We start from the raw sequence: 27,500 nt of genomic DNA on the forward strand, positions 1-27,500 counted from the left end.
TTTTTTTTTTTTACAAAATCAAAATTGCCCTGTCAGCTCTGAGTTGTCGATGATTGCTTATTGCAGAGAACTTTCGGATTCTCCAATGCTGCATATCATAGAAGATGGACGAGGAAGCAATTACGTTGTAAACAAATAGCGTGGAACATTTTAGAATAAGTTATTATTTGGGAAGGGGGAAACGGGACTTTAAGCTAATGAGACGGGGGGTTTTTTTTGTTTCTTTTGGCAGTCAGCACGACTGCTTGGGAAGTGACCCTTTGACCCCGAAGGTCTTTTCCCTTGAGATGATAAGCAATTTGGCTTGAAATCATTAGGAAAAATGTCCAACTCTGTCAAGGAACACCTGCCAACAATTATAACCTATTTCTCTTCAATTCTTCTCCCTCTAGCTCTTTCTTCATTTTTTTTTTTAAAAAAAACTGGCTCTCATCCTTAAAGCTGAAAGATGTCTTGGACACCACACTCCATTTTATTTAACATGTAATACTAAATCTTTGAATAATTCTATATCTATTATGCCAGCCCTCCACCACCTGGATGACCTCCAGTGTATTGACTTCAAGTTATAGGAATCCCCATCCAGCCCAATAACTGCTAGAACCGAGGCATCTGGAGAGTGCTAATGATAAGAAAGGCTGATTTACTAGCTCAGTGATAGAAGACATTCCCAGATACTTTGAGATGACTACTCCCAGGGTTGAAAACATGGTCAATAGCTTTGCTGGCTGGAATCTTTGGGTGGAGAAGTTCCAGGAATTCCAGAGAGTACTAGCGTGGAGAAAGTAGGCTATGGATACTGGCAGAAGTCCATCTATCATGTTATAACCTAAGCTGCATCACTATGATGTTGTATAATTTTATCGGTACCTTGTTCTTAAAGCTAAGGTCAGTGGTGGGATTCAGCCAGTTCGCACCACTTCGGCAGAACCGGTAGCTAATTTTTGTTGCCCAGGCCCAGAATGGACTTCCAGAAGCGGCATCCACATAGAGAACCAGTTGTTCACATATTTGAATCCCACCACTGGCTAAGGTCTCATGCAACATCTTCTAAATATCTACTCATGAAGGAAGGAAGGAAGGAAGGAAGGAAGGAAGGAAGGAAGGAAGGAAGGAAGGAAGGAAGGAAGGAAGGAAGGAAGGAAGGAAGGAAGGAAGGAAGGAAGAAGGGAGGGAGGGAGGGAGGGAGGGAGGGAGGATTCATCACCAAATAACAATATAAATAGTTCCATTAATTTGCAAATCTAGTATTTGGGTTTGTGGAGAAAGGCAGCTGAGGAACAGGTAAGAATAGGATTTCTCCTCAGCAGGGAAGCCGTAACAGGAAGAGGACAAATGCAGGAAGAGATATCACCAGGAGAAAATTTCTAGTGTCTGGCCTCACTTTTGAAGCTTTTCAGCTCTTTCAGATGCACGTGAATATTGGAATGGCTTATTTCAAATCTTCTCTCCTCAATCTGAAAAGGATGTTGGAGGAACTTACTTTGTGGGAGCATTGCTTGGGATGGAGGTTGAGCTCGGATAGCAACCAAAGCTAAATCTTTCGGATTCTCCAATGCTGCATATCATAAAGCAGGGGTCTTCAGACTTGGCCCTTTTATGACTTGTGGACTTCAACTCCCAGAACTTCCTCAGCCAGGCACAGTTCTGGGAGTTGGAATTCACCCATTTTCAAATGGTCAAGGTTGAGAAACCCTTTTGTAAGCAAATGGCATGGAAAATTTTGGAATATGGTTCCACAATGTAAGCCAAACCATTTTAGAAGGGCCAGAAAACCACACTCCTTGTCTGAGATGGCACCCAAACACTCTTTTTCTTGGAAAGAAAGTTCAAAAACAAAATTCCCTTTCGCCAAATGGAAGGAGAACAGGTGAGGAACAAATAATAATAATAATAATAATAATAATAATAATAATAATAATAATAATAATAATAATAATAATAATCATGCAGAATTTCTTCAGATTTTTTTTTTAACTCTAAAAAATACCACCACCAATAATTTACCACCAATAAATTCAGAAGGAATGCCATTAGAAAAAGTTGAAAGGATCACACATCTCGGTTCTAATTTACACGAAAGCTGGGACATGACCACTGAAGTAAAGACTAGGATAGAGAAAGCTCGAACAGCATTCTTCAAAATGAAAAAGGTCTTCTGCAATCACGACATAAGCTTATTTCAAAATCTAAGGGACTGGGGGTTTGGACCAAACTCAGCAGCACTTTTTCGTGCGGCTGCTGATAGAAACAGGATCGCCAACATGATCGCCAACGTCCGATAACGGATATGGCACAAGAAGAAGAAGAAGAAAAAATATCACAGATTCAAGCATAGATTTGGGGTGTTGGGGGGGAGCAGGGGCTGTGGAGAAGAAGAAGAAATTGTCAAGTCCCTTGCTTCCACTTAATAAATCAGCATCAACTAAATGAGAAGGCCTCTTGAGGAAGCATTACTGCTATCTCCAAGGCAGATGGCATAAGCTCCAGTCTTTGAGGAGAAGAGTCCTATTCAACTCTGCTTTTGAAAGCTGCTTCCAGAAAGAAGATCTGTGTCTCCGTCTCCTTCCTTATCCCATGTTCCTCCACACTGGATTTTATAAGGAGCTCCCTGTGGTTGGCAGCTCCTCGTAATTGAAACCAAATGCACGTGTCTCTTTTTGTGAACAAACATGGCACAAAAGAAAAAGAAAATGTTTTCTGTTGGCTGCCAAGGATTTAAGTGCCTACAGGTGTCTGAGGAATGCTAATGGCTGGGGGGAAAAATGGAGGGGGGGAGGAAAAATGGCAGGGGGGCACAAGTCCTCCATCTGCATTTGGTTCCCATTAAAGTCCCCTTTCACTGCTCTCCATGTGCCTCCAGCCTCTTCCTGAACCCTCCAGCAAAGGTGGCTTTCATGAGCCGATTGCTTTGTCCCCTCTCTCTGTGTCCCCCAGTGAGCCGGGCGTGGTTAACCAAGAGCAGATGTGAAGGGAGCAGAGAACCGGTGGCTTCACCCTGGCCAAGGCTAATGGAGCCCAATGGATTCTCTCCCTCGAATCCCAGAACTCAGGAAACCATGGTGGAGCTTGGTGACCTTGGCATCTGAAGTCATGGGGCTGAAAAGCGGGTATCTTGGCTGAAAAGAAGCATGCTTTTGTTTTGGGACAGTGTGTCTTATATACATACATACATACATACATACATACATACATACATATATATATATGGGTTTATATAGGTATGAGCTGTGATGGCACAATGGTTAGAATGCAGCACTGCAGGCTACTTCTACTGACTGCCGGCTGCCAGCAGTTCGACAGTTCGATTCTCACCAGGTCAAGGTTGACTCAGCCTTCCATCCTTCCGAGGTCAGTAAAGGGAGGACCCAGATTGTTGGGGGCAATATGCTGACTCTGTAAACTGCTTAGAGAGGGCTGTAAAGCACTGTGAAGCGGTATATAAGTCTAAGTGCTATTGCTATTGCTATGAGCTTTCCCAGTTGATGACTACTGAACCAGGAGTTGGAGACCAGCTTCAGGTAATGCTTTACTGACAAACATAATATTAACAAGAAGAAAGCCAGTTCAGTATAGTGCAGAGATGTCCAACTTTAAGACTTGTGGACTTCAGTTTCCTTTTTAAGACTTGTAGCTTTCAACTTTCAGAATTCAGAATGGCTGGCTGGGAAATTCTGAGAGTTGAAGCTCAGAGGTCTTAACGTTGCCAAGTTTGAACACCCCTTGTATAGTGGTTGAAGGCACTGGCCTAGAAACCGGGAGATGGTGAATTCTAGTCCTGCCTTAAACTTGAAGCCAGGTGGAGGATTTGGGGTGAATCCCTCTTTGTTAGCTCCAGAAAGAAAGCAAAGGCAAACATTTCTGAAAATCTTGCCAAAAAAACCCCTTGGTAGGCCAGGAGTCAAGACTGATTTGAAGACAAAAAAAACCATTAAAAAAGCAGCACAGAGACCTTTTTATAAAGAAAATAAACAAACACTATCCCCATATACATGTCTGGCATACAGCCTATTAATTACTAACACTGAGGGGGAGGAATTGTTTATACGTTGCTGGCTTTATTTTATATTAATATTAATCATACTATATGTTGATTGTGACTGACCTCTTCTTAATCCTAGCCTTCAACCCTGCTGTAGTCAAGGTTAAACATCTCTGTTTAATTTATACGGCAATCCTAGATGGCTTTTGGATCTATTTTGGATGTTTATCCCAGACGTTTGTTAATTTATGTTGATTTATTGTTTTCTTTAACATTCGTTTTACTTTTGTACCTTGAGGATATTTTTAAAAGAAAGTTTGCCATTTTTTTCTCTGTGACTCTCAAGGGGGAGGGTTGTGTGGAGGCGGAAAAAGGAATCACATGGAAACTGCCTTTCCAGAATTTTTCATTTTCCAGACTTGCAGAAAAAGGTTATTCATTTTCTTTGAACCCAACATGACATTTTTTTTTAAAAAAAAGATGACATGTGTCTTTGATAAACACATTCAGGATGCACAAACTTTCCTTTTTCCTTACCAAATCTTTATAGGTTTCAGTAAGAATACACACTGTTTTTGTTGATTTGTTTCTGTCTGCTTGAATCAGTCATTTTAAGTTTTGGGAAAGTTTTGTCCATAATTATCAAGGTAAGAGTCACAGTGGTTCGTTCCTAAGCCACTGCTGATGAAGGTTGAAACTTCTGTTCCCTTCCTAGGGTAGTTCAGACACACACTGCCTGGCCTCTGGGCTCATGTAAGCACATAATTAAAACAAGACAATGGTTAATTAACCCACAGAATTGTGCTTTAAGACCACAAAGGGGGAAAAGCAGGGTGAATCAGAAGACCCATTCTAGGATTTAAGGTCATTAAAACGTAACACCTGCCAAGGAATCTGGTTTGTGTTGATGTGAGAGGAAAGTCTGTTGCAGATGTCAGAATAAGAAGGAAGAGAGCTAATTTTAGTGCCTAAAAAGGAGAGGGAAATTGACCCAGGGTTATAAATTATGGTTTATTTTTTTACGTCAACTTTCAGTTCAAAACAAACCCCCAGATGGTTCATGAAGGTTCCTACAAATTCAACATTAGGACAACAGGAACTTCCTATTTGAAACCTGCAATCTCTCAATTTGTTCCAGCCTTAAGAGAAAAAAAAATATGTAACTTCAACATAGCCTTCTAAAAGCTTGTTTAAAAGTCAAAGCTGGTCGTATTCACTTTCCCAACGCATTCTCCAAACAAATCTTGTGTGGTAGGTTAAAATGACCAGCTATGTGTTACCCAGTGAGTTGTTCTATGGAGCAAAATTAGTTATATGGCAAAATTCCTTTCTCAGCAGCAACTTTAGGCCAGCATGTGCTAAGCTGGGTTAGGTCATAAAGACCCAGGTAAGAGAAAGTTGCAATGCTGTTGATTTACCATCATGAACTTATGCTTAATGAGTGTGTATCTAAACTGGTTATAAGGGGGCATGATGGCTCAACTGTTAAAGATGCTGACCTTATCAGCTGGAATGCTGATAGCCTGCGTTTGAGACCCGGGTCTTGCGTGACAGGGTGAGCTCCCATTCCTTGCCTCAGCTCCTGCCCAACTAGCAGTTCGAAAGCATGCAAATGCGAGTAGATAAATAGGTACCACTTCGGTGGGAATGTAACAGCATTTCCTGAACCTTTGGTGTATAGCCATGCCAGCCACAAGACCATGGAAATTGTCTTCAGACAACATTGGCTCCCTTGGCCAACAAACGGAGATGAAGAGTTTAATGAAGAGAAGGACAAGGGGGACATGATAGCAGCATTCCAATATCTCAGGGGCTGCCATAAAGAAGAGGGAGTCAAGCTATTCTCCAAAGTGCCTGAAGGCAGGACAAGAAGCAACGGATGGAAACTAATCAAGGAGAGAAGCAACCTAGAACTAAGGAGAAACTTCCTGACAGTTAGAACGATTAACCAGTGGAACAACCTGCCTCCAGAAGTAGTGAATGCTCCAACACTGGAAGTTTTTAAGAAGAGACTGGACAGCCATTTGTCCGAAATGGTATAGGGTTTCCTGCCTGAGCAGGGAGTTGGACTAGATGACGTCCAAAGTCCCTTCCAACATCATCATCATCATCATCATCATCATCATCATCATCATCATCATCATCATCATCATCATCATTATTATTATTATTAATATTATTATTACTATTATTACTAAGATGACCATTGCACCTTAGCGTCAAACATGACTGAAAGGGAAACCTTTACCTTTTTTTATACTGGTTATACCAACAGCAGGATAAGTTTAAAAAAAACTCCCAGTCTACTATTAGAATCTTTTCTATGCAGTTTTACAATTTTGTTCATGATTGGAATGGGTGCCTTTCTGTTTTATCTTAATAATAGGCAAAAGCTGGTTTTGATCTTTCAACCTACATAGTGGGGTGCTCATGTATCCTCAGGGCCAGTTCTTCTTCTGTCTCCCACAAATGAGAATGCCTAAATTAAAACTCTGTCGCTATAATCATGGCTACATCAGGAGGCCATTCAAGAATCTCCGAGGTGAACGGCATTTGCTTCAGAAGAATTTAAGATATTTACTAGTTTCTCCAGGTGTACGGATTTGATTGAGCTGGTCCGAAAAAGATTTTTTGATGGCATAGCACAGATAGGTTAGTAGTAGACGCCTCTCCCAGTGGGTCTAACTATGTCTAAGAGTTACTATCAAGTTAAATGGAAGAAAGAAAATCCTTGTAAATGCTACAGAAATGTGATTTGACTCTTATTACCAACTATTTGGTTCCTAGGATCCCAGGATGAGGTGTTTGTGTGTACATGTGAATTGAGGAAAGAAACCAAGAGGAATCTCTCTTTTCCTTTGAAATCTTGGCTTCATTTTGTTGGTTTCCTAGCAATCTAAAGTGCATACAAGTACTTTATTTAATTTTTAAAAAACTATATTTTTAAAACATTTTTAAGAAATGGAAAAGGAACCCCGCAAAAGAGGGAAAGGAGACCAAAAAAAGGAAAAATAAAAGACAAAATGATTCTAATCTACCAGCTTCATAGAATTCAATTAAAATTCCTAACAATTCATATATTAAAACTACAAATCCAAGTAATATATGAATTTCAACAGCAGTAATCAGCACAGTGAAAATTATAACATGAGATTAAGAATTACAACCATTTCTGTTGGAGCAAATAAAGGTTTTGTGTTAAGAGAAACCCAGTTTTCAGATGTGGTACAAGTCCATATATAGAGTTACAATCCACGCAAGTATTTTAAGGAGAGGAGCAAGTCAGTTTGTAAAAACAGGGAATATAAAACAACCAGACTTTGCTCTCTGACCTCAGTAATGACTTGTTTATTGTTGGAACAGCAGTGTGGAGTATAAGAAAATTTTAGAGTGGTGCTAACTGCAAGAACTCCAGTAAATAGCACCATGTAAATGTTAGGCTCCCTATATCGAAGTTTGATGGTATCTAAAGAGAAATGTCAAAACCCCACGTGATAGACAGGATTGTGCAATGATGGAAGACATGGATATCTGTCCTATGTAGTGTCTCTATCTAGCTCATTCCTTTCAGAAAAAGATGCTCAGATTGTAGTTCGCAAATCCAAAAACATGAGATCCCAATATTTTCCTTGAAAACAAAGCAGTGGATTGACTTGCCTCCAGAGAACAACACTAGAGGTTTTTAAGAAGAGATTGGACAAGCCTTTGTATAGGGTAGGGGTAGGCAACCTTGGCTCTTTTATGACTTGTAGACTTCAGCTGGCTGGCTCAGGAATTCTGGGAGTTGAAGTCCACGAGTCATAAAAGAGCCAAGGTTGCCTACCCCTGGTAGGCTTTCTGCTTGAGCAGGGCGTTGGACTACAAGACCTCCAAAGTCTTCTTCTGTTATTTTGTCATTTTGTTATATTCTTTCCGATTTACTTACTGTGCCATTGTCTCATCGTTCTCTGGCCTCAGCTTCTGCTATGAACGGAAAAGGTTTTGTTTGCATTTTGGCTCTATACAAGTCAGTGTCTTTCACATTTCCTTGCTGGTTAAACAAGTCGCCGGTTTCAGTCCCTACAAAAGAAATGGAGTGATACAATATCAGCTGCCTTCAAAAATGGGATTCCAGTATCTATTTCATTGCACGAGAACAGATCAAATATTGCAGATGTAATGAAAAGGGAACAAGAAACCTGCTGAATGAGTTTTGTTTCCTCCACTTTGTCTCTTTATCTTTCTTTTTTTTTCTTTTTTGTTTGTTTGTGTTAAATGGCTAAAGCAAATGTAATTTTGAACTTCCTAAAAAGTTTCCAGCTGTGTCTCTGGAACGGTAGCCAAAGAAATCTCCCATTTGGGATGTCTTTGGTGTAGCAATGTTTAGACTGAATTATAATTACAGACAACAAGGGGATGGGAACAAAGGAAAACTGAGGCCACAGAAAAGTCACCCTATACGAGCTCGGTTGTCCTTTGTTGAACATTGCCACGGGATGGACAGCTTGCAGGCTAAATGCAGCCTTCCCTCATTTTTTGGTTTTGCTGAGATGGAGCTGAATTTCTCCTGCAGCCTTTCACCATAGCAAGGCAGAATCCCCACTGAGTCATAACGAAGTCAGGCAGCCTATAAAACTAAATGACAATCCACAGGCCAAAAGACTTCATCAAGGCAGATTATGTGAGATCCACAAATCCCTAGCATAGCTTGGTTAGTCAACTCCTGCTTGGCATATAGGAACCATCCATGTTATACAGGTAGACCTTGACTTACAACTGTTTATTTAGTGACCATTTGGGGCTGAATTTTGGTCGTAAGTCAAGGACTATCTGTATTTAAAAAAAACCAAAAGAAAAAGAAAAAAGGGAAAATCATAGTCCAACTGCCATCGTTCTAAGCCTAATAGGGCAGGATGGGAAGAAAATTAGATGCAAATGTGAATGTTTGTGAACTGCCGGCTTGTTCAGCAGCTGGTTTTGATATATTTCCCATCAAAGAACGACAACTATCAACACCTCTTTTTACAAAATCTAATCTTTGCTTTGGAAAGAAAGCAAGCACTGGTCACTTCCTTAGTACAAGATGCCTTTGGGAGGAGTTGATACAACTGAGGCAGGCCCCAAAGTGGGAAGGAATCTGTCACAATGTTTTAAAATGTCACATTAAGTGGGTATTTCTTGCCCTCTTGTTCTCTGCTTCCCCCTAACTCCCCGAAGCTGTCAAAACAAGAGACCTGAAATTTTTTTTTTTCATACAATCAGCTTCTCTGAAGACTGGTTTGCAATCAAGATCCACTTCTGAGTCAAGTCAAGAGTTGGAAGTGATTGTTCTAACTAGGCATGGCTTATAATGAGGAAACAGGCACCGTTGGGGAGCCCAAGTGGCCTTAAGTCCACATTAATGAGACTTCACATAGAGAAGGCTCTCTTTCAGGAAGCCCATGCTGGAATCCTGCAGCTATGGAGTCTGCTTATTAGGAGACAAAGGCAAAGAAATTTGGGGGTTGGGAGAAGAAACAGGAACAAGAAAAGAAGTCCACTTTGGTCCAAATTTTAGGTAACCATAGTGGGACAAGGAGTCTATATAAAACAAAGAACAATAGTTCAACTAATTTTTTTCTCTCTCCATCTGGAAAGCAGTCTTGCCCAACGTCCAGCAATATTATTGATTTCCATTTCTTCCACCCTCACTGGTCAGTCTGAACTAATTACCATTTACCCGGATTTTATCCTTCTTAAAGCTCTACCAGTTTCAACTTAGATCCCAGTATAAATCTTGAAGAGCAGAGTTTTCCAATCATTTCAAATCAAGCTCATTAACGGGTCCCTGTTCTGTGGCACACAGTATTTCTCTGACATCATCAATCACTCTAAATCTTTTGGCTGAACATTTAGAGGCATGCAGGAAACAGAGCTTTTTAATTGCTTCATCAGCGTTGGCTGGACTGAACGCTCAGCGAAATATACCCAGAGGGAAATAATTTCATTGTGCAACTGATTGCACACAATCCTTATCACACTACCTATCTCATGAGGTTGGTTGAACATGATGGTAGAAACACTTTGGGGAAAAGATGAGGAAAAAAGATGAGAAAGAGAGAGAGAGAGATGGCTATTACAGCTAGTAACCTTTGTTACTAATATCTCCACATACTAGCCAAGCCATTTAAACCCATATAAGCTGCCATCTTGCACCAGCGAATGCCATCAATTGAAAATGCATGCCAATAAAGGAGAATATATGTAGCTCAGGGTTGAAATGAGGGGTCCTTGGTGCTCTCTGAGCTTGGCTATTTTCTTGCAGATGTTTCATTACTCAAACTAGGTAACATCAATGACGTTACCTAATTTTGGGTAGTGAAACATCTGCAAGAAAACAACCAAGCTCAGACAGCACCAAAAACCCCTCATGAAAATGGTTTGAAGAAATACTGCCTTGTGTTTTCAAATATCTACACAGCTGACATTAAGGGCACAACTATCTAAGATTCTCTCCTTCAAATCTCAACCTATAACTCTAAAGCATGCCAGCTGAGGAATTCTGGGAGCTGAAGTCCACAAGTTATAAAAGGGCCAAGTTTGAAGACCCCTGCTCCAAAGTTTTGATTAGTAGGATCAAGCATAGCTTATAAAACTCATTATCATACGATTACATTGTATACCACTCAGAGCCCTACTCTGAGGGAGATAGGCGGTTAAGAAATACAAAATATAAAATAAAAATGACAATTTCTGTGGGATATTGGAAAACTATAACAATGGGTTAGCCCTACTGGTCTAGATGTAAGGGCATTTGTAGGAGAAGGCGAGTGACCTCATGTGTGCAACTACACCATTATGTACCTGACATCATAGTGGCATGTATGATGATTGACAATTAATAAGGAGCAAGATTACCTGCTATGTTCCTTTAATATTTAGCTAACATTGTTATAACCAGTTGCTAGTTTATTCCAATGTCTTGTTGCCTTGCAATAGCAGCCTGTCCCAAGTTGAGACTTTCTAGAAATTGATCTTTGTTCCCTTGTTCATTGGTCCAGCATGTTTAAAGGAGATCAAAACTGGGACAGCTGGCATGATATACAAATAAAACTAGTGCGTAAGTAACATTAAAATGAACAGGTAGTTTATGGAAGGGGTGGAGCACCTGTTTTGCACCCAGGAAATCCCAGTTTCAATCTGACATCTCCAGACAGCTTCTAGGCTGACTCCTATCTTGAAATGAAGCTTCTCCTAATCCAGGTTGACAACATTGCCTTAGTGATTTGATCTAAATGGAAGAATTTTCATAGTTTTCTAAGGATTAGCACAAAAACCACTCACACATTGTTCCAATTGAAAAGAGACAACAAGTCGCCATAACATAAGAATTTGGGGTGGTGGGTAGAATATTAAGAGTTTATTGAATGTGTCAACTTCAGCCTTGTTCTAAAGGATGAAGAGTGAACTGGGAATAGAATGGTATTTATTCATTGCTTTAAATGAAATTTAAGGTAGGGCCTTGGAAATGTATTCCCTCCAGCTGAACACCAAGCTTTGAATAGAAACCTTTTCAAAGCAGCATCCAGGACACTAGGAAGAGGGATCGAGATCTGTTTTAAATTCTACTCAAATGATTCTCACTTCCAGGGTGATATGCATTGATCTGCAATTCCCATTTTTTAAAGATAAGGATTTCTTTATGTATTGCACTGAGGAGAGAGGGAAGAGGGAGGGAGAGAGAGAGAGAGAGAGAGAGAGAGAGAGAGAGAGAGAGAGAGAGAGAGAGAGAGAGAGAGAGAGAGAGAGAGAGAGAGAGAGAGAGAGAGAGAGAGAGAGAGTCTTATGTGGGGAAAGGTATTCTGTCAGCTTCAACCAATGAGTTCAGGGCTCATGATCTGGAGAGAACTTTTTTTCAGATGCCGGAGAGCAGTAATCCCCAAGAACAGCTATAATTTTTAAAAAAGGAAAAAGAAATTAAAAGGGTGTCTGGGATCTGCCGTCATTCTTAAATAGAGCTAGAAAGAACCAAGCTGCAGGATTTCTAATCTTCCTCGATTCCTTGTGCAGTTTTAGAGAAGACTTCATTTTACCCTCATTAGACATCAGTGTAGAGGGGGGGAAATCCACCAAGAAATCTTGACTTGAAATAATCTTCTCCCCTGACCAGAGAGAAAGAAGAGAGAATGCTTCCTTCCAGAAGGCAAGCAATTCAATTCAAGAAAGGTGGTTTTTAAAACCCTGTAGAATTTCCTTTTTTTTTCATGTTGATTGAAGTACCAGATTGCACAAAATTAGCGATGCCTGCCAAGTCTCACTGGTGGAGTGTTATAATAATAATAATAAAGTTGGAAGGGATCTTGGAGGTCATCGAGTCCAACCCCCTGCTCAGACAGGAACCCTACACCATTTCAGACAAATGGCTGTCCAGTCTCTTCTTAAAAACTTCCAGTGTTGGAGCATTCACCGCTTCTGGAGGCAGGTTGTTCCATTGGTTAATTGTTCTGACTGTCAGGAAATTTCTCCTTAGTTCTAGGTTGCTTCTCTCCTTGATCAGTTTCCATCCGTTGCTTCTCATCCTGCCTTCAGGTGCCTTGGAGAATAGCTTGACTCCCTCTCACAACTTTGCAGCATGATACCAATATATATTACAATGATATAATTACCCAAGATTAATATATCTGCCTGACACTTTCTACCTACTGTACTGAAATATAATGGGCTCTTTAGTTTTTTTTACATTCATTCATTCCGTTCCTATTTTTTTCAATGCACTCATTCCATTTTCCAGTCATGTTTGCTTGGCCACTGAGTTAATATAATCGGTGTGAAGTTGCCTCCATACTTACAATAAAACAGCATGAAAGTTTCAGAAAGTTTCAGACATTCTTTAATTTAGGTAGGAAGCCTGTTGAATTCAGAAGATTGGATAAACAGAGCCAGTTCTATTGCCCCTTTTAAGACATCCTGTATTACTGATATCCACTGATTGCATGGGACAATCTGCAAAAAACTGCAACTTTAGTCTTTAAGATGGCACTGATTTTTTTCAAACTCTCATCTGCTCATCCCATGAAAGTGTCAAATTTCAAGCAAACTATAAAATTCTAGTCAACAGACCCAGTTTATTCTCTGTGCCTCCCTGGGGTAAATTGTATCCAGAAAGAGACCTGTTTGAATGAATGAACCTATATACATCCATAATGTAGGTCAATAACAGAATAATAGAGTTGGAAGGTACATTGGAGGTCTTTTAATCCAACCCTCTACTCAAGCAGGAAACCCTATACCAGTGATGACGAACCTTTTAGAAACTGAGTGCCCAAAACCCGCCCGCCTCCCTGCCCGCCCTGCTCCGCGCCCCACCCGCTCCCCCACAAGGCCACCCACTGCCTCCACGGCCCACCGCAGTAGATCGCCCAGGCGGCCCAGCAGCGCCGTGACAGCCATGCCCTCCGCCCGTGCCCCGCAGTATCATCTGTGTGCAACGGGACGTGAGGGTGGAGTCTTGTCCCCACTGCCTGGCTGCCATGTGCTTGGTTATGTTGCTCCGCACGGTCCATGCCCGGGGGTGACTCTCCTCCAGGGGGGCTGCTGGTGAGAAGGGGGCCATGGGGGAGGCGGGGCTGGGATGACAGTGCGCGTGCCCACAGAGAGGGCTCTGAGTGCCACCTCTGGCACACGTGCCATAGGTTCGCCACCACTGCCCTGTACCATTTCAGACAAATGGTGTCCAATCTCTTCTTAGAAACCTCCAATGCAACCTTTGGAGGCAACATGTTCCACTGATTAATTGTTCTTACTGTCAGGAAATTTCTCCTTAGTTTTAGCTTCCATCCATCGTGTCTTGTCCTGCCTCCAGCTATTTTGGAGAATAGGTTGATCCCCTCTTCTTTGTGGCAGCCCCTGAGATATTGGAACACTTCTAGAAGGAACAATAACATTTTCTTTTCTTTCTTTCTTGTTTTAGTTTTATTTATTTATAACATAAAATGTGAAAATACAAAAGAAAATAGCAGGGGACAACAGTAGAAAAAGGGAAAGCAAAAATGGTGTGAAGAAAGGGGGAGGAAGAAACACAAGGCATGGACTTCCGACTCTCTCTGTTGCAGTAAAATCAGACCTTAAAATCAATGCTCAACTTTTTACATTTCTAGAACAATGATATTTTCTTGATTTGAGCTCATGGGTTCTATAGCAAGCAGAATTTTGCAATAGCGACATTCAGGTCAAAAAAATAGATGAGATCAGTCAGTGAAGCAGCACAACATCTGCTCTGTTCCTGGAATGTCTAACAACGATATCACGTTCATTAGGTAGTAGCAAGAAAAGGAAAAGCAAATGAAAAGAGCAGCTACTGTTGCTATCTCTGCAATTCAAGTAAACCACAGAACATCAGTGTTTCATTACAGTCTCTGTACTCCTACACAAACAGCATCTGGGAAGCAAAGCATGAAGAATTGTAGTAAATAAAACCCCAAATTCAGTGTCTCTTCCAGTAAATACCACAGTTATGGCTCCAGGCTGACAACTACGTGGTAAGCTGTCTTCCCATCAAGGCAGAGCAAGAGGGCAGGATGAGGACAAACAGCGCAAGGCGTTGGAGGTGGAGATGAGTTCAGAGGCAGGAAATTTTGGGAGAGAGAAAGAGATTGGAAAACAAACAACAACAACAACCCCCACCCCCAATGCAGTTCTGTAGAACTTTCACTGGCAAGTCAGCTGACTTTTTCAAAGAGTTTTGGGTTGCAGTTTTCCTGTCATTTTTATTTTCTGAAATGTTTGATGCAACCTATCCCACAAGCAGTCTTGGAAGTCAAGGTCAACCGTGTTATTAATGTTCCCCTTTGATGTAAATAATAATAATAATAATAATAATAATAATAATAATAATAATAATAATAATAATAATAATAATAATAATAATAATAATAATAATAATAATAATAATAATAATTGAAAAGGGAGATGACTGTGAACAAATTAGTGCTCTGCACACTCTCTGGCCTATCTAGCATTGATAGAAATATTTTAGTAGAAGTTGACTGCCATATGTTAAGCAGAAGTGGCTCAACAAGAACGTCTCCAGTATTATGAATCTATGGTTGTAGAACACATGGATGTCTGGTATCCTTGGAGCCCACCAATCCATCCAGGAATACATCAGCCTTTTTTTTCCTGAAATGTTAGCTCTACCAAAAATAAAGAAACACTCCCTCCTCCAGAAAAAAAAAACCAATGTGTAGACTACATTGTACTGACGGTTCACTAAAATACAAATTTGCTTTTGCCATTTCAGTCCCAGAAATTTCAGCCTCAAAACTGCAAAGGCCTCACCAACCTCTAAAGGTTCTATTCATGCTCTGTAAATAATTTTTTCACAACACCTGGTTCTTCTGAACAGGGTCAAGGATGCATTGGGAACCATGCTGCTTTTGTTTTGTTTTGGCACATTAGCATGGATGTGCCCAGAAGCACCTTCATTTCAGTTTATCTTCTGAGGAGGCTATCAAGAGTCCAGTGGTCCTGCAAACAATTACTTGAGATGAACATTTGGTGCTGTCACAAAAGCCCACCAAAAGATAGAAGAACAAATGGGATGCTGGCAGATTTGTATCTGAAAGGCTTAAACTGCTTGAGTGGTGAAAAGGGAGTCTTGGACACGGACGTCAAGAGTGCAAGGATCTGGAGGGAAATTGGAGCTTCCTCAGGCCAACCTTTTGGCTTTGGAAGAAGCCAGAGGTAAGAGGCCATTGAAACAGAATGGGAGGAAAAGTAGAAACCACAGTGAAGAAAACACACTGTTTTCTGTGAAGCTGCTCTGCTAGCCAGAGAGCCCAGCAAGCCTCCGAAGACATGATACAGGTAGTCCTCAACATACACCCATTCATTTAGCAACTGTATGAAGTTACAACAGCACTGAGAAAACTGACTTAAACCAGTCCTCACAGTTACGATCATTGCAGCATCCCCATGATCACGTGATCAGAATTTGGGTGCTTGGCAACTGGCATGTGTTTATAAGGGTTGCTGAATCCCAGGCTCATGTGATCACCATTTAGAACTTTCTAAGCCCGCTTCTGTCAATCCAAGGCAGTGAGGCAAGCCGGATTCACCTAACAATCACATAATTCACTTAATTGCAGCAATTCACTTAACAACTGTGGCAAGAAAAAAGAGGTTTCTATCCATCCCACTTGATCCTACTGAAAGGGACATTACAGGTCCTTTCAGTTAAAGAATGTCATCTAATAGGATGAAGGAAATGTCCCTTTTCTGTTACAGCGCTTGTCCCCTAGTACACCATTCCCCCTGAGATTATATTGGCCCTGACCTTGCCAGCATCTCATACAGTGTTGAAGACTTGGATGTGCTCCAGAGACAGAAGGTCAGGAGGTGAGATGGCCTGTTGAGAGATGTTTGTGATTGTTCGGTTTGATTTTGCCCTGTGCAACCACTGAAGGCCTAACCCTCTGTTGCTCTTCTTTTTCCTATAGTTTTGACATGTCGTTGGCTGCCCCAATTCATATTTGCAAGATGGATGGCCATATGAATTGATGAAATAAATAAATAAGTCCAAAGCATAGTGAGAAAGAGAAGACAGATTGCATACACACAAAACCCCATGTGATTCCAGCAAGGTTCAAATTCCAATGGCACAGGAACGGTTCTAATTACACAAATGTGTTCAAGAAGAAGAGTTCCTTAGCTTCGTAGTCTGAAAATTGGGTCTTGCTTAACTAGCGGGTGAATAATAATGCTACCTATTACATGAGAACAAAGGAAACACCGAGACATGAACAGTGCCAAACTACATTACTGTTATTTACGGAACGCTGTCACTGAAGGAGACTGTTACATTCCATTGAAACCATACTTACTCTTTTGATGTTGGATTTCCAGCTGCGAAGCATTGCTTGAGTGTCTTGTTTCTGGTGAGCAGGTTGTGCCTTGTCATCAGCATGACTAATGATTGCACAGATATTATACCTCTCAATTTTTATATCCATGAAGACAACATATGGCATGACTTTAAAGGCTGACATTTAGCACGCGTGAGAAGCGAAAGAGGGGGAGAAGAAGCATAGTGGACCATGATGTCTCTCTACCATGTTACACCTGAAAGTAAAACCACAGAGAGAGACAGAGAGAGAGAGAGAGAGAGAGGGAGAGAGGGAGAGACGTAAGTTACCTAGCAGAATATTCATCAGAGCATTCCAATTATTCCATGATCTCATTCGAGGTAATTAAAGCAACTATTCATTGGGCTCCAGACATTTGGGAAATTCTCCAGCTCATGTTGTTTGGCACATAAATCCACCAAAATGCACATATCAGAATAAATCAAATAGGAGTAGGAAAGATAGTTTGGCAGATATGTTCATACAGATGCAAAGGCACTGCATTATGAGTAAGGTCATGGCCAAAGAGCCTGCCTTCAAGTGAATGCTGAATCAGTAAACTCAGAGTAGCTTTCACTTAAGATCCATTCTCCTTTAACCAACCAACTTTGTTTTATGCTCGTTTCAAGATTGGGCATCATAGTCTGGGGGTTTTTATTTGGGGGAGGGGAATAATTTGGCATGGGGTGAAAGGAAGGAAATTACAGTAGCAAGAAGGTGGGAGCAAATACAGAGAAAGTACTGGGGAAAGAGGGAAATGAAAGTAGGTGGGTCAGGATCACCTGATCTGAAGATGTTGCAAATGTAGTATATGAGAGCCGGTTGCCCACATCACAATCACATGACCATGGGGGGGTGGTACAACAGTCACAACTTTGAGGATGGGCCTTAAATACTTTTTTCACCACTGTTGTAACTTTGAACCATTGTTAATCAAATGGTCATAAGTAGAGCAACATCTGCATGTACATTGACATCATTCATCAGTAATATACCAGCATTCTACTTCTCCAAAAAGTTACAGAATTTTTCCTGTAAACTACATAATATTGTCACACACAGAAGACTCCCATTTGCAGGTTATATTCTCTGCAAAGAAAACAATCAAATCCCCAAGATGGCAATGAGATGGAACAGACACCCATGCCAAATGACCAAGAGGATGCCCTTGAAATACATGGCAAAGAACATTCGTGGAAGACTTAAAGACTCTAAACATCACATGGGAAGACATTGAAGTGCTCGCCCAAGACCAAAAATGCTGGAGATCCCAACCCGATAAGCTAGATAGCTAATGCTAAAATATTTCTACTTCTGTGTCTCTTGGTTTACATTGTGTAGCGTATTCATAATCATTTTCTAGAACTTGGAAGATACTTTCCATAGGAATATTGCTTGACTTGAGACACTGCTACAATGAAATGCAAGGTTCTTTTATAGAGCCGTGATGCCACAATGGTTAGAATACAGTATTGAATCAATAAATAATGGAATGTGATTTTAATAAGATGATACTTTTGCTTTGATAATATGGATGATAGTAGATTTGATAATTAATTGGATGAAAATAGATTCTTATCTAAGGAACTCAAATGATTTAAGGTTGTCACTATCTTGTTAAAACAAAAAAAAGTTGATGGATTGATAGATGAGATATGTATAGGATAGATTAATGTTTATTTTAACTGGGAGAGATTTGTGTAATAAATAAGATCTATGATGAAATTAAAGAATTAGGATATATTTAGAAGAGATACCTGAACGGATAATGTGTTTATTTGAAGTCAAATTTGATTATGGTTTTGTAATTGCATAAAGATTTAAAACAGGTTTAGGATTAATGAAAATTTAAGGTAGAAATAGTTTAAATAGTTTAAATATATAAGCCATTGGAGGGAAATAAAGAGGGAATATATGATGTATTGATGGAATTACTTATGTATGTTCTGTTTGTGGATTTCTAATTACCCCAGCCCCACGGTGTGTCTTGAGCACTTTGTATTAATTAAAAAAACCAATAAAATTTGTGGGTTTTTTTAAAAAAAGAATACAGTATTGCAAACTAACTCTGCCCACTGCCAGGAGTTCAATCCTGACTGGCTCAAGGTTGACTCAGCCTTCCATCCTTCCAAGGTCGGTAAAATGAGGACCCAGATTGTTGGGGGCAATAGGCTGACTCTCTAAACCGCTTAGAGAGGGCTGTAAAGAATTATGAAGCGGTATATAAATCTAAGTGCTATTGCTACTCTCTCTTCTTAGTGAGAACCAAAGTTCAAGCCAGGTGAAATTGATCCAGAGCTGCACAACCCACAAGAGAACTTGCTAGAAGGAAAACTAAGGAGTTTGTGTTACATGTCCATACAAGGGAGTGCTCTGGGAAATGAGGGGGAGAAGCAAAGAATAAAAGGAGCACAGGCAAAATTCAGACTAATTATCCTCAAGGCTACCATCTATGAGCTTTGGAAACAATGAAAGATCCTTAATCCAGAATGAAAAGCAAACACGACCTCAGCCATTGTCTCCCTGCTTCCCCTAATCAGGGCGAGAGGTCCTGCTCCTGTTTGTAATACAAATATTCAATTAAAAATCCCCAAAGACTCCAGTAATTGGTTCTCAAGAAAGGGGAAGGGAGGTGATGCCTCCTAGCCCTTTCCTCCCTCTTCTCACCCCTATGAGGAAGGATGAAAAGAGCTTTGTTGTTTTCTACTTGGCACTCCTGCCTCTGCGAAAGTAACCTCCTGTTTCAATGCTGAGAAATCAGTCAAGCTAGAAGGAGCATTGAGATGCTCCATAAAGCATCAGCTGGGCAGTTGCAACTTGCTTGTGGATCTAAAAATGCTCACTGGACTTTGCAAAGCAAGAGAAATTTCATCCCTCAGAGAGAACATCAAGCCGCAGCTCAACTCTGTTGATACGAGGAAGGCAGAATTAATATAATATATAATAATATAATATAATAATATATAATATAATAATAAAGTTGGAAGGGACCTTGGAGGTCATCGAGTCCAACCCCCTGCTCAGGCAGGAAACCCTACACCATTTTGGAAAAATGGCTGTCCAGTCTCTTCTTAAAAACTTCCAGTGTTGGAGCATTCACCGCTTCTGGAGGCAGGTTGTTCCACTGGTTAATTGTTCTCACTGTCAGGAAGTTTCTCCTTAGTTCTAGGTTGCTTCTCTCCTTGATTAGTTTCCATCCGTTGCTTCTTGTCCTGCTTTCAGGCGCTTTGGAGAATAGCTTGACTCCCTCTTCTTTGTGGCAGCCCCTGAGATATTGGAAGACTGCTATCATGTCCCCCCTCGTCCTTCTCTTCGTTAATTGTGGCAGAAGACTCAAAGCTGCTAAGACCTGGGGAGGGTGAAATAGGTATACTGTATTCCCTGTTTCCCAGGTAATGGTACCTTCTGAAATGCAGGAGCTCATCAACCAAATAGTCCCAGATAGTTATTACTCAAGGGGAGCGCATAATTATATTGCTGAATCTAGCTGCCTATCTGTCAATTAATCCCATGTGAACTTGCCAATTAGATTTCAGAACTGTTGGTAGATCCCGCCCCCGTTCATTTTAAAAATATCCTGGATGCCACTTTGAGGTCTGTCACTTTTCCACCAAGCTGAAATTGCAAGAAAGCAATCAAATGAATCAGGTCTTTTAAACTGGAAATCCTGAGCTTTCTTAATAAATCAACTAACTGACCAAGGATCTTGCGGTCCACTGCTGATGTTTCTTGGCAGTTACTTGTTCATTAAACTCAGAAACAGCAATTAAAAATCAGGCTGAGTGGACTCCCCTAGCCCACTCTATAAACTTATTAATGTAGGCACTGACCTGATTCAAAAAGGGTGACCTCCGTATGAGAATTTCAGGGCTAGACGTAGAAATGAACATGGAAGTTGTTTGTGGTGAACCGACTTCATGGATTCTTCAGGGAAGAAATGGCTCATTTGACAACTAAAACTATCGGTCATGCTAGAAAGATTAAGCCAATTAGACTCCATATTAGACCGGGAGTCAAAACCAGGAACTTTGGAAGGCTGAAATGTTTGCAGTGCTCAGTCAGTTTGTGTGTTTTGATGAATTGTTTTTAATCATCAACTCTAGCCACTGTTGCCAATTGCAGTGGCTCCTTCTTGGGAAAGGGCAAATGACAGGGTACATATAGTAAATGGGATTCTGAGTAGGGGTGTGTGTATGTGTTTGAGTGAATGAGAAAGAGACTCCTTTCCCATTACATACAAACAGCTGGAGCAACATCTGCATTTTGGTATGTGTGGATTCCTTAAAGCAATGTTTCTCAACTTCAGCAACTTTTAGATGCGTGGATTTCAACTCTCACAGTTTCCCTTGTGGCTGGGGAATGCTTGGCGTCGAAGCCCATGCATCTTAAAGTTCTTGAGGTTGAAAACCTCTGCGTTAAACTAATAGCCTTATCATACTGACCAGCCACCTTAAGATAGAAATCTATAAATGTAAGAAAAATAAAATAAATAACAAACATATTGTCATTGTTAAGGGTATTACTATTAATGTGACTATTAAGGCAGAAGCAATTATTTTTCAGGTTTGTAAGGACAAATTTGGTCTGCTTCATTGAATAGCAGACAGATGTTATGTTCACGAGAGGTCCGGAAAACCTCTTCCCAATCATTTTGGAAGTTTACATGTATGCATGAATAAAATATCTGTATGTGCATGAATGAATGTGGTGGCAGTCCTGATATGGCCACCTTTGGGTATATTAAGGTTATTAAACACAGCTTTGTAGTACTGATGTATTCACTTCCCCTCATTTTAGCCGAGTCAGGAAACAGAATGCAGTTGTTTGGTTAGAGTATAAGTAAGCATCTGGAGCTAAGTTTGTGATTTCAGTTCAACCAGTTGTATATCTGCTGAGATTGTCTTCTGGACCTCTAAACCTAGAACTAAGGAGAAACTTCCTGACAGTTAGAACAATTAACCAGTGGAACAACCTGCCTCCAGAAGTGGTGAATGCTCCAACACTGGAAGTTTTTAAGAAGAGACTGGACAGCAGTTTGTCTGAAATGGTGTAGGGTTCCTGCCTGGGCAGGGGGTTGGACTTGATGACCTCCAAGGTCCCTTCCAACTTTATTATTATTATTATTATTATTATTATTATTATTATTATTATTATTATTATTATTATTATTATTATTATTAAGTCCTCCAGCCTTCCTTGTAAGAACAACTATGCTTCCAAACTCAGACAGGGTAAACTTAGTCCTTTTATATTTGCTTTTGCAGCAGCTGTCAGATTAAAAAAGAAAAAGAAAAAAAACAACCCTTTGGTCTGGAAGAAATGCCAATTTACCTTGATACTCTATCCATAAGGGTGTAAAATGTTGCCTGTGGTTAGGACTATGCAAAGATTTAAAAGAAGTTCTTTGCACCACCCAGGAGTTGAAATGCATAACTTTTCAAATTGCTAAAGCAACTATATGTTTTGCAAGATTCACACGGCTGCTTTAGAAGCGGTTTCCATTTTTCTTGAACAGATTTTAGGTTTTTGATATCAAATCAGTGGGTTTTTGTTGTTGTTGTTTTCCTGCTGTCATCTCAGCCTGCTTGAGAAATTCATCCCCCGTGAAAAAATATGGATATCCTGAAAGTTTGCACACTTTGTGACCTTTGAATTGTCCTGGTACAAGCTTCAAGATGGATTTAGAGAACAAACCTATTTATCCTACTCTCTCTCACAACACATTAAAAGTTTAAGAGAATCCAAGTGCTTTATTTTGAACTGAGTATCATCACTGTGAAGTCTTAAGTCACCCTTTTCTAAAACCACTGATCATTTACTGATCACCAAACAGAGATAATATATCATCCAAAACATCAGTACTTATAATGAGAAGGGCACCAGGCAGAAATGATGAAGTACATGTCATGCAAAACTCTACTTTGTTCATACTTGCATCCCAACATCATAGTTATGGCTGAGATAAAATTTCTTCACATCGACTTACGCACACTTCCCACAGAAGTCCATTGTGGCTTTTTGTTAACATTTCTAGCCCTGTCCCAGAATATCTCCAGCTTTGCAGCATTGGTTAGAAAAATAAGTAGTCTTCCAGCATTAGGGAGAATATTATCCTGGAAGACATTGCATTAGCCATGCCAAGTTAGGCCTGGCAGAAGCTCCTGTATGTTTATTGCCCCCCCTTCATAGTTGGAATCTGAAAACAAGCCAGAGTGTCTTTGGTTAGAGCTTCTTACTGCTGTCCAGGTACTACACATGAAGAGGAAAAGAACCTCCACTCAAGACTTCCTTGTTAATTGGAATGAATAAAAATATTCAGCCACGATGGCTGTACTTTAACAGACTTTTCCTGTGATCAATTTCAACAGGAATAAGAGGAAAGGCAGCATAAATGTTGGGTTTATGCATTGTTTCTGCCCTGTTTTCCCAACATATTGGCTAGCTAGAATTGGTACCACCTTGCATTTGTCTGTCAATCAGTCAATGACACAAACGAGAGGTCCTCGGTGCTCTCTGAGCTTGCTTGTTTTCTTGCAGACATTTCATCACCCAAAATAGGTAACATCATCATGATAATTTTACCAGGTTTGGGTACTGAAACATCTGCAAGAAAACAAGCAAGCTCAGAGAGCACCGAGGACCCCCCATTTCGACCCTGAGCTACGAATTTTCTCCTTCGTTGGTAATGGCACAAGGCCCACACCCTATATTATTCTCCAGATTTCAAGGTGGTTGGGTTAAACAGGTATCTTTGCCATCGGATTAAAAGAGATTGAGAAATAGCTTAAGCATGAATGAAAAGAGCACAGCAGAAGACACAAATCTGCATGACTGTTCCTTTAGAAATATTGGCAATCCTTTGAGTAGAACAGCAATACAAATTCTCTTCAAGCAAATGATGGTCATGCTCAGCCTGTTGTCCAAGTATCAGCTGTTGATCAAATTGACTCTCATCTTCTCTATATTTATTATTTAATATAAACTCAGGCAGGCTTTCAAATAGGGAATCAACCCATAAAATGATCAGCCTTATATAGGAACTAGATTTTCCCACTGCAGGTCCCTTTTAACCTCCTTTCGGCGTTAAAGGACCAGCATTTAAAACAGTGGGTTTCATTCCCAACGTTCGGTCCTTATATATATTCTTCCTTGCTTTCATTCATTCATTCATACATTTCTATTCTTTCCTCCAAAAATTCACAGGGGTATGCTGAGCGCCTCCAATTTGTCATTACAGACACAACCCAAAATTAACGGTACATTTGATTCCTGGCCTCTACAGACCTCATCCAACTATCACTCCCAAATTCTGCACTTAAATACAGGAACACAGTTAGCACTCATCTCCTTGCTGAGATAATCTATGAGTAAACACAAATTATAAGAAAAAGGCTGACTTTTAGATAGTTTAAAGAAAATGGCCATAAGCCACAATCAGGCTATCCAGCCAATCCTTTACACCTCTTCCAAATTGCAGGCGCATTACTGTATATGTCAAATTGGGTGAATCACAGGGTTTCAAGAAATCAACGTGGCGTTGGTTCAAAATTAGCATTATGTTTTGGATTTCTTGATCCTCATAGCTTTTCAACCCCACCCCAGTTTTGGAATAGAGTAGAACGAAATGCAAAGCAATCAAGCAAGTAAACAGATAAATAAATAATGCGACACAGATGGAGAGCAGTCTGAGTAAACGTTTGGTAGCAGCAGTCTGTTTTCTTTGAGTTTCCACCTCAAAGGCAATCATAAGCTTTTGTCATACCCTCAGATGAATTCCTTGAAGACTTACAGAATTCTTCATAAATCAGCTTGTGACAAACCTCAGGCCATCTGATCTTTCCCTATTGCTAATCCTCTTCTGTTGGAGAAGGTTTAGATCTCCAAGAGCAAAGGCTGAGAGAATCATTATGTGACAAGAAAACATTGCGTGTTCCAATGGGTGGTATATATTTTTAAAAAAACTTAAGTCATTCTTTTCTTCTCTTTCCCAGCTTGTTTTGGAGGAGGATAGCTATCATTTTAGTGGAAATCATAGATTTTTGCCAGTAACAATATCTTTAAAAACTCTCCATGCTGTTCTGTTCCCATTTTGCTTCAGTTCGAGGGCGGTAAAGACATATGGACAGCTAGATATAGGAAATCCATGCCTCATCAAAACAAAACATTTCACTAAAATAGTGAAGAGGAGAAGAATGCATATAAATGCAGGGCTGTTAATTTATAGATGCAAATTTTGAAATAACAACTGCCAGTTAAATAGGGTGAGAAAGATGGAGAACAGTCACTAAGTGCCCCAACTTCAAAGTCTTCCATTTTTAGCAATCTCCATAGGCTTGGACTTGTGTTGCAAACAGAAAAGGTCATTAACACAAGACTAGTCTACAGTTATCTAACCTAATTTATTGGATATTTATAAGCTAATTTTTATTTTTAAAAAGTTTGGAGCTGGAAGAAAGTATTGGCATAACTACTGCGATGATATCAAATTTAACTGAATAAATAGGAATCCCATTTCTCTCTTTTATTATCTTATGCCTTATTTTTCTGTTCCACTATGTTCAGTCATCCCTAGCCACTGGATTAAAAACAGCTTTAGGGATTCAACTGTCTAGGAAGAATCTTTCCCTGATCTTCACGTCTGAGAAAAAATTTGGGGACTCTTAGGATAGTTTCTCAACCTTGACAACTTGAAGAATTGTGGACTTCAACTCCCAGAATTCCCCCAATCAGTGTAGAATTCTGGGAGTTGAGGTTTATACATCTTCCAGTTGCCAAGGTTGAAAAACACTGCCTTATGGGATAATTATTTGTTTATTGCCAGTATCACCAATTCACACAACTTTATTGACTGGAAAAGTTTGTAGAACAAAAAGTAGCACATATCCAGTAAGCTGTCTTACTTTAAGCGTCAGTTTCAATTTTCTCTCTTTTTCTTGGGGAAAAAATAATCCCCTTGCCCCCCTCCCAATTCTAAAATCCAACAGCATCTTTCCTTTGGTGTCCATGGTTATTCTAGTAATCTGGCAAGTTTCGAAAACTGAAGACAAAGCCAAGTTTGGTTCCCTCAGATGCTGAAACCTCAGCCTGAGCCTTTGCCAGAATGGAAAAGAAAACTCAGGAAGTGATGCACAAAATTAGCGATGCCTGCCAAGTCTCACTGGTGGAGTGTTATAATAATAATAATAATAATAATAATAAAGTTGGAAGGGACCTTGGAGGTCATCTAGTCCAACCCCCTGCTCAGGCAGGAAACCCTATACCATTTCAGACAAATGGCTGTCCAGTCTCTTCTTAAAAACTTCTAGTGTTGGAGCATTCACCGCTTCTGGAGGCAGGTTGTTCCATTGGTTATTGTTCTAACTGTCAGGAAGTTTCTCCTTAGTTCTAGGTTGCTTCTCTCCTTGCTTAGTTTCCATCCGTTGCTTCTTGTCCTGCCTTCAGGCGCTTTGGAGAATAGCTTGACTCCCTCTTCTTTGGGGCAGCCCCTGAGATATTGGAACACTGCTATCATGTCCCCCCTCGTCCTTCTCTACATTAAACTAGACCAGGGGTAGGCAACCTTGGCTCTTCTATGATTCATGGACTTCAACTCCCAGAATTCCTGAGCCAGCCTAGCTGGCTCAGGAATTCTGGGAGTTGAAGTCCATGAATCATAAAAGAGCCAAGGTTGCCTACCCCTGAACTAGACATAACCAATTCCAGCAACCATTCCTTATATGCTTTAGCCTCCAGTCCCCTAATCATCTTTATTGCTCTTCTTTGTACTCTTTCTAGAGTCTCAACATCTTGTGTTCAGGTTGCCTTGCATCCCTTTGGATCATCTTCTAGGTCAGACTAGGAAATGAGCCCATTTGGTACACTCACCCTTCCTCCGACACTCTTCCTCACTTGCTCTCCTGCTTTTACTGTTGGATTGTTTTAATCACCCCTGCCTGCTCTGAGCACTGTTAACCCTGGTTCCTCTATCTTCAAAGAGAATGAAACAAGGCCGATGAGGACTACAGGCCAGTCAGCAATGAATAATTGATTCCATCTTAGGACACAGCTATAGAAGCCATCTAATCACAGACCACATTTCCTCCCAAAGCTTTTCAGCTCATAAAACTGAAATGTAGAGAGTTTGCAACTCAAACATCTGCCAAAGCCTTCCATTGGTTGCCTTTCTTTTGACATTGTACTCATTCCTTCATTTCTAGGTACAGGGATTTGATTTTTGATTTTTTTTAAAAAAAAAGTATACAATACATGCATTTTAGAGTAAAGGCCATTGCAGTTTAGGTGTAAAACCAATAGCAAGAAATACAGCAAGAAAAAAAAATTGTATAAAATCAAGCCATTACAGACTTCAATATCAAGACTGACAATACAATATTCCTGCATCACGGGAGGCATTGTCCAATAATCAATGTGCCTTTATTGGCATCTTCTAAAAGTGTGGCTGGTTGGAAGTCAGACTGAACACATCTGGAGGGCACCAAGATAAGGAAGACAGATGTCTCCTGGATCTGGAAACGTTGAACAGGTAACATCTGGGACTTGCCTGTTCCTTCAATAATCTTGTAGCATTCCACATATGTTTACTTATCCACAGAGATAAAAGAATTCTGGAATTCTGTTAGAATGTGGTCATCAACAGACATGGAAAGCACAGTGTTGGA

This window comes from Protobothrops mucrosquamatus, unplaced genomic scaffold (genome assembly GCF_001527695.2).
Source record: "Protobothrops mucrosquamatus isolate PMUCROS unplaced genomic scaffold, P.Mucros_1.0 scaffold2788, whole genome shotgun sequence".
In the NCBI taxonomy this organism is placed as follows: domain Eukaryota; kingdom Metazoa; phylum Chordata; class Lepidosauria; order Squamata; family Viperidae; genus Protobothrops; species Protobothrops mucrosquamatus.